The 8,097-nt window shown below is 37.4% G+C and overlaps 1 non-coding gene across 1 annotated transcript; it reads right to left on the bottom strand.

Annotated features, from left to right (window-relative positions):
- Nucleotides 1-3,513: 3,513 nt before the first annotated feature.
- Nucleotides 3,514-3,620, bottom strand: LOC127202428 (U6 spliceosomal RNA). Its single transcript, XR_007832308.1, has one exon. It is a non-coding gene; the product is annotated as a U6 spliceosomal RNA (small nuclear RNA).
- Between the last annotated feature and the right edge of the window lie 4,477 nt (nucleotides 3,621-8,097).

Below are 8,097 nucleotides of genomic sequence, written 5' to 3'. Positions count from 1 at the left end.
GCTCCTCCTCTGTCTCCCCTCAGAGACAGCAGACCTCCCAGGAATATCAACAAAGCGCAGTATAACAAGTTACAACACCAGGCACATACTCTCATATCAAGGCTGCACTAAGCAACCCAGTAATTTGGCATAAATATCTGTTGTGCGACAAGACTTTTCCTGAGGAGGTTCACCACACACGTCTATTCACCTCAGATAGGGAGCTCATGACACACAAAATATGGATACCACCAAAGTCCACCTTGCTGAACCAATGAGTTTTCTGGTGAGGGGTTACTTACAGGACCATGAGTGGCAGGTTACTTACAGGAGCAGAAATGATTCAAATATATCAGTCTCACCAAAACCCATTCCAATTGGTGACAGATCACAAAAGCTGGGGATGTTGGAGCACACTGCACAATCTTCAGGTGTCTCATCAGATGAGAAAGTGTCCTTTCCAAGTGACTCAAGTGGTCTATACCTCTTACAGTCAGTTTGTCTTGTTTGTACTTCTTGCAAGCATCTGATCTGGCCTCAGAGCCTTCTTTGCAGCTTCTCCCCCACTGAGAGCCAACTCTCAGGAGTTTTCTTTAATTTTTTATTATTAATTTATTTTTGTTACATCTCAATGGTTATCCCATCCATTGTGCCCTCCCATTCTTCCCTCCCTCCCCTTTCCCCCTTATTCCCCTCCCCTATGACTGTTCCTGAGGAGGATTATCTCCCCCTGTATATGCTCATAGGGTATCAAGTCTCTTCTCGGTAACCTGCTGTCCTTCCTCTGAATGCCACCAGATCTCCCCCTCCAGGGAACATGGTCAAATGTGATGGGACTCTAGATGAGACAAGCATGGGAGAATAACAAAGTAGAAGGATCCAGAGGGTCCTAGAAACCTACAAGTAGAACATCATGATAGGCAAATTTGGGCCCAGGGGTCCCGCTCAAACTAAGGCACCAGCCAAGGACAATACAGGCGGTAAACTTTAAACCCCTACCCAGGTCTAGCCAATGGTCAGAACAGTCTCTACACTTGAGTGGAGAGTGGGTGTATGACTTTCTCACGTACTCTGGTGCCTCACATTTGAGTTTTTGATCTTAGCCATTCTGATTTGTGTAAGATGGAATCTCAGAGTTGTTTTGATTTGCATTTCCCTGATGACTAAGGAGGTTGAGCATTTCTTTAAGTGTTTCTCAGCCATTTGATACTCCTCTGTTGAGAATTCTCTGTTTAGTCTGAGCCCCATTTCACAATTGTGTTGTTTGGTTTTGTGGTGTTTAATTTCTTGAGTTCTTTATATATTTTGGATATTAGACCTTTGTCAGAAGAAGGGTTGGTGAAGATCTTTTCCCAGTCTGCAGGCTATTGCTTTGCTCTGCTGACAGTGTCTCCTGCCTTACAGAAGCTTCTCAGCCTCATGAGGTTCCATTTATTAATTGTTGACATTAAGGCCTGGGCAGTTGGTGTACTGTTCAGGAAGTTGTTTCCTGTGCCTATGTGTTCCAGGCTCTTCCCCACTTTTCCCACTAACTGAATTAATGTCTCTGGTTTTAAGTTGAGGTCTTTACTCCACTTGGACTTGAGTTTTGTGCATGGTGACAAATAGGGCTCTAATTGCATTTTTCTACATGTAGACATCCAGTTAGACCAGCACCATTGTTGAAGATGCTATCATTTTTTCCATTGAAAAGATTTGGCTTCCTTGTCAAAAATCAAGTGACCAAATGTGTGTGGATTCATCGCTGGGTCTTCAATTAAATTCCATTGATCAACCAGCCTATTGCTGTGCCAGTACCATGCTGTTTTAATTACTGTTGCTCTGTAGTACAGCTTGAGATCAGGTATAGAGATTCCTCCAGAGGATCTTTTATTGTGTAGGAGTGTTTTTGCTATTCTGGGCTTTTTATTTCTCCATATGAATTTGAGAATTGATCTTTCAATATCTTCAAAGTATTTTGTAGGTATTTTGATAGGGATTGAGTTGAATCTGTAAATTGCTTTTGGTAAAATGGCCATTTTTACTATGTTAATTCTCCCAATCCATGAACAAGGTAAATACCTCCATCTTCTGATGTCAACATCAATCTCTTTCTTCATAGGTTTAAAGTTTTTTTTCAAATAAGTCCTTCATTTGCTTGGTTAGAGTTACTCCTAGATATTTCATATTGCTTGTGGCTATCGTGAAGTGAGTAGTTTTCCTAATTTCTTCCTCTGCCTGTTTGTCATTTGTATACAGGAATGCTGCTGACCTTTTTGAGTTTATTTTGTAACCTGCCAATTTGCAAAGGTGTTTATCAGCTGTAGGAGTTCTCTGGTGGAATTTTGGGGGTCACTTATATACACTATCATATCATCTGCAAATAAGTATAATTTGACTTCCTCCTTTCCCTTTGGATTCTTTTGAAATCTTTTTTTTTTTTTTTATTACATGATTATTACGGTCTTTTTTTTTTCCTTTTTTTTTATTAATTTATTCTTGTTACATCTCAATGTTTATTCCATCCCTTGTATCCTCCCATTCCTCCCCCCCCATTTTCCCATTATTCCCCTCCCCTATGACTGTTCCTGAGGGGGATTACGTCCCCCTGTATATCCTCATAGGGTATCAAGTCTCTTCTTGGCTACTTGCTGTCCTTCCTCTGAGTGCCACCAGGTCTCCCCCTCCAGGGGACATGGTCAAATGTGAGGCACCAGAGTACGTGAGAAAGTCGTATCACACTCTCCACTCAACTGTGGAGAATATTCTGACCATTGGCTAGATCTGGGAAGGGGTTTAAAGTTTACCTCCTGTATTGTCCTTGGCTGGTGCCTTAGTTTGAGCGTGACCCCTGGGCCCAAATCTGCCTATCATATTGTTCTACTTGTAGATTTCTAGGACCATCTGTATCCTTTTATTTTGCTATTCTCCCATGCGTCTCTCACTTAGAGTCCCAATAGGATGCTTTCCCCTCTGTCCCAGTTTCCTGGTAAGTGAAGGCTTTCGTGGGACATGCCCCTTGGGCTAGTATGCAGATATAACCAACCCTGCATCTGACAAAGGTCTAATATCCAAAATATATAAAGAACTCAAGAAATTAAACACCACCAAACCGAATAACCCAATTGAGAAATGGGGCTTGGAACTAAACAGAGAATTCTCAACAGAGGAGTATCAAATGGCTGAGAAACACTTAAAGAAATGCTCAACCTCCTTAGTCATCAGGGAAATGCAAATCTTTTGAAATCTTACTCCTCTGGCTAGAACTTCAAGAACTATATTGAAGAGATATGGGGAGAGAGGGCAACCTTGTATGGTCCCCAATTTTAGAGGGATTTTCTTGAGTATCTCTCCATTTAATTTAATGTTGGCTATTGGTTTGCTGTATATAGCCTTTATTATGTTTAGATAAGTGCCTTTTATTCCTGATCTCTCCAGAACTTTAAACATAAATGGTTGTTGGATTTGGTCAAATGCTCTTTCTGCATCCAAGGAGATGATCATGTGGTTTTTCTCTTTCAGTTTGTTTATATTGTGAATTACATTGATGGATTTAAAAATATGGAAGGCTTCACGAATTTGCGTGTCATCCTTGCGCTTGGGCCATGCTAATCTTCTCTGTATCGTTCCAATTTCAGTATATGTGCTGCTGAAGCGAGTGCTTAGGTGAATTTATTGATGTTCTATTTATGTAGTATTGCCATTACATTCTTTAGTAAACATAAAAATTTTCTTCTCTAAAAGTTTATTTTTTTTTCAGTCAAACACTGGAAACTGAATAATTCCAACAAAACAAAATATAAATCCTGTGGGATTGGGTGGTAACTATTTAGGAAGAAATATCTGTTTAGCCACGATCAAGTTTCGGAAACAAACCGATAACACAACTGTGTACTTATGAAAATCATTTCACTGACTCAATATACATGCCACACAGCTGCAAATGTCAGGTCCAGATAAGCTGAAAGAAACATGGCAGAACGGTACTTTTGTTCATCAACTTCCTGAATCATATTTGACTCCTAGTATGGGGTCACATGTGACCAAATTATGAAGCTTAACATGACAATATTTTCACAACAAAACCCAGGAAAATTAGTCTTTAATCCTTTGGAAATGGTTCATGATGTTATTCCTGTTTCATTTCTTCAGTGAATTTCACATATATTCTTCCATTAAACGTCTCTTCTAATTTTTATGTGGTACAGACACCAATATATGGTGAAAATACTTTCATTCTGTGCTCCACTGTGTATTTTTTTAAGTTCTTTAAATTATATATTCTAATGTGACATCTGTTTTATTCCTGAAGCTGTAGTTGGGTAAAGTCTTTTAAAAATATATTTTTCTGATTCATAGCCAACTGGTTTACCTCTTCAATAACAAAAAGTGAAGACATAAAAATCAAAATAACATTCCTAGGTATTTTTAATAAGAATAAGACTGTAAGTATAGTTTTATTGTCTTGCTTTGATGCTCTGTGCTAAAAAAATAAAGCAACATTTTTCTTCTATATTAATCTTCCTCCTAGGTCTTGTTCTTCTTTTCATCCTTTAGATGCCTTATTTTGTGTATCTACTTCTGGAGGATATAGTACTTAACCAAAGAAAGGCAAGACATAGAATTTACATTTTTCATGTTGGATCTAATATTGAAAAATAACGTATAGCCTCTGATGCAAAATAAATCTTAAGGAAGTAAATGACTAAAAATACATGAAAATATTGGTTATTAATTTTAATTGACAACTGTAATAGTTGGAATATTAATGTCACACAAACATGCATTTTTCAGTTACTATATTCTTCAGATCATTAAAGGCAGAAATGAAGAAATGATTGACTGGAACCTGAATATGGAAGGAAGAAGGGCATTCTGCTCTTTTGGACTATTATTCTTTATCATTAGGAGAACACAAACAGAGAAAGCATAAGGAGAAACAACAGCTATTTATCTTTCTATCACTGCTATGTTAAACAATGAAGTTGGTTTCTGTCTGCGAAACATCTAGGGCAAATATCCTCCACTCACCAATGAACAACTTGTCTTTCACCTCTTTGGAAACAATTCCACATACCATCTGGTTTTCCAGAAAAGCAACTACAGAAGAAAGAATAAAACTGCAAACAAAAGAACATTTGCTCAAAACATGAATGCTGTGGATAAAACACAAAGGATTTATGCCATATGCAAGATACTATTTAGAATTTGGTTTAATTATAATTGTGTTTATTATTATATCAAATATCAAACCACTAAGATAAAAGTGAGGATGAAATAGATGTAATGTGCACGGTGTCATTTCCTTTTTTTTTTTTTTTTTTTTTTTTTCATTTTTTTAATTATTTTATTCTTGTTACATCTCAATGTTTATCCCATCCCTTGTATCCTCCCATTCTTCCTCCCTCCCATTTTCCCATTATTTCCCTCCCCTATGACTGTTCCTGAGGGGGATTACCTCCCCCTGTATATGCTCATTGGGTATCAAGTCTCTTGGTAACCTGCTGTCCTTCCTCTGAGTGCCACCAGGTCTCCCCCTCCAGGGGACATGATCAAATGTGAGGCACCATAGTACGTAAGAAAGTCATATACCACTCTCCACTCAACTGTGGAGAATGTTCTGACCATTGGCTAGATCTGGGTAGGAGTTTAAAGTTTACCGCCTGTATTGTCCTTGGTTGGTTCAATTCCCAGCCACCACATGGCAGATCACAACTGTCTCTAATCCTAATTCCAATGGCTCTGACACCTTCACACTAAAATAAAAAATTAAATAAATTATAAAAAAGGGGCTGGAGAGATGGCTCAGCGGTTAAGAGCACTGTCATTTCCTTTTTTAAAAACTGCTTTTACCCCGAAAGATAATAGTTTTGTGATCTTCACAGACACATTTTCTTTAAATCCCAGCAATAGACCATAAGCTTCCAGAGTAGACAAAAAATTGTTCAGTCTGTACTATTATTATATCTTTTATCTAACTTTATTCTTTTATTTCTCTCCCTATGTAATAAATCTCCAGATGTGGGGTAAAAATCTATGGCACTACACAACATAGTGTGATTTTGATCTTCCACCAATTTTCTCACTATCCAACTGGCAAAAGTATAAGATAAACTCAACTCCTAAAGTTTACAGGTTAGTTTTCATGACAAAAAATTTTATCTGAATTGTTTATGAATGACAAAGAACCTTTGCAATATATAGGACACTGAGAAGAATTCTAATTTGAATCTATGCACAACTTCCTATTTAGACCAGTGAGATGAATTCTTGCAAGTGATGGAAATTCATCAAATATCTACATACTTACATGACTATAGTTACTGCAGAATTTGCTTTCAAAATGATCAGTACCATATTAATATTACTATTATTAAATATTATATATTGCTTATTTTAAAATTTTACTATGTATATTTGCATCATTTGTTAATTATAAATTGGATATTTTCTGTGTCAAACTACTAATGATTGATTTGAGAAAATTTTGTTTATCAGATGTAACCATTTTGTCCTACAGTTAAAAAGTTTTTTCTAAAAAAATAAAAAATAAATAAAAAGTTTTTCCTCAAAAAAAAAAAAAACTGCTTTTACTCTCTAATTTAACATTACACACCCATATTTTGGAACAGAGATGTTGCTACAACTCTGCATGAAGATTCTTAATACTGTTTTGTATCACTTTCACATCATAAAATCCATGTTCAATAGTGTTACTTGCTGCTTCAGGGAGGCAAAACGGTGTCCAGCATTCACAAAGGTAGAAAAGATATTTATCTATTTAATTGCAGCTACTGCTTTATCAGATATCTCATTGTAACTTAAAACAGACCACATCGGCCTTTTTAAACAATATCCAAATTCTCAAATAAAGAAATTAATAAAACAAAGAAAAATATATGCAAAAGTTTACTGTATCTCACAGTTTGAAAAAATCGTTTCATCAGTTTCTTTATTGTATAAGTCCTTTCAACTGATTCAATCCTATATTCTTTCTTTGAATTTCACTTCTATGACCACTTAAACTATAATTTTAAAATGAAATCATCTGAGTTGGAAATTAATCTTACCACTCTGTGCCCAGCCAAGAGGCTAAAATATTAAATGAAAGAGGCCATAGGGGCTGATAAAGATATCAATACATATGATACATCTTTATCTATACATTGTCTATATTTTATGCATAATAGATATCACTCTTTTCTCATTGATTATTGACTCATCTGTGTCTTTTAATACCATATGTGTTTATTGGCATTTGTGTGTTCTTAGCAACTGAGTAGGTGTTCCATTTTCTACACTTATCGGTTGACAGTGCAGATGTTTTCACTTATCTAATTATTTAGTGTTTATTTATATATTTTTATTTATTCATATCCCTATCACAGCCCCCTCTCTTATTTCCTTCAGCTCCTGGCATCTCACCCTCTTCACCTTTTCCTCTCTCACCTTCTCAGAAAAGGAGAACCCCTACCCACACCAACTGGCCCAGGCACTTCAAGTAGATTCAGGACCAAGTATACCCTCTTCCACTGAAACCCAACAAGGCAGCCCAGCAAAAGGAAAAAGATCCAAAAGCAAGAATCAGAGTTCACGTAAGAGACAGCCCCATTCAAAATGCTAGGGGACCTTCATGAAGACCAAGATGCCCTTTAGCTCCATATGTGTAGAGGACACTGCAGTCAATGTTGGTGCCTCTATATTTCCCCCAGCTCTTCCACAAGATCCTCTAAGCTCTGCCTAATGTTTATGGATCTCTCCATCTCTTTTGATCTGCTGCTGGGTGGAGCTTCTCAGAGGAGAGTTATCCTATCTCCTGCCTGCAAGGATAGCAGAATATCCTTAATAGTGTCCGGGATTGGTTCTTCCCTATGGCGATTGTCTCAAGTTGGAACAGCCATTGTTTGGCCATTCCTTCAATTTCTGCTTCATCTTTATCCTTTCACACCTCGTTGGCAGGGTAAATTTTGGGACAAAGATTTTGCTGGTGTGCCGTTGTCCCCATCCCTCCCCTGGAAGCCCTGCTTGGGTATAGGAAGTGGCTACTTCAGTCTCCATACTGCCTGCTGCTAGGAGTCTCAGTTGGAGTCATGGTATTCCATCCCAGAAGCCTATCCCTCTCAGGTCTCTTGCTTGTAC

Source organism: Acomys russatus, chromosome 18 (assembly GCF_903995435.1).
Source record: "Acomys russatus chromosome 18, mAcoRus1.1, whole genome shotgun sequence".
NCBI lineage: Eukaryota > Metazoa > Chordata > Mammalia > Rodentia > Muridae > Acomys > Acomys russatus.
Note: the sequence above shows the minus strand (reverse complement) of the source record. Positions and strands in the feature narration are given on the sequence as shown.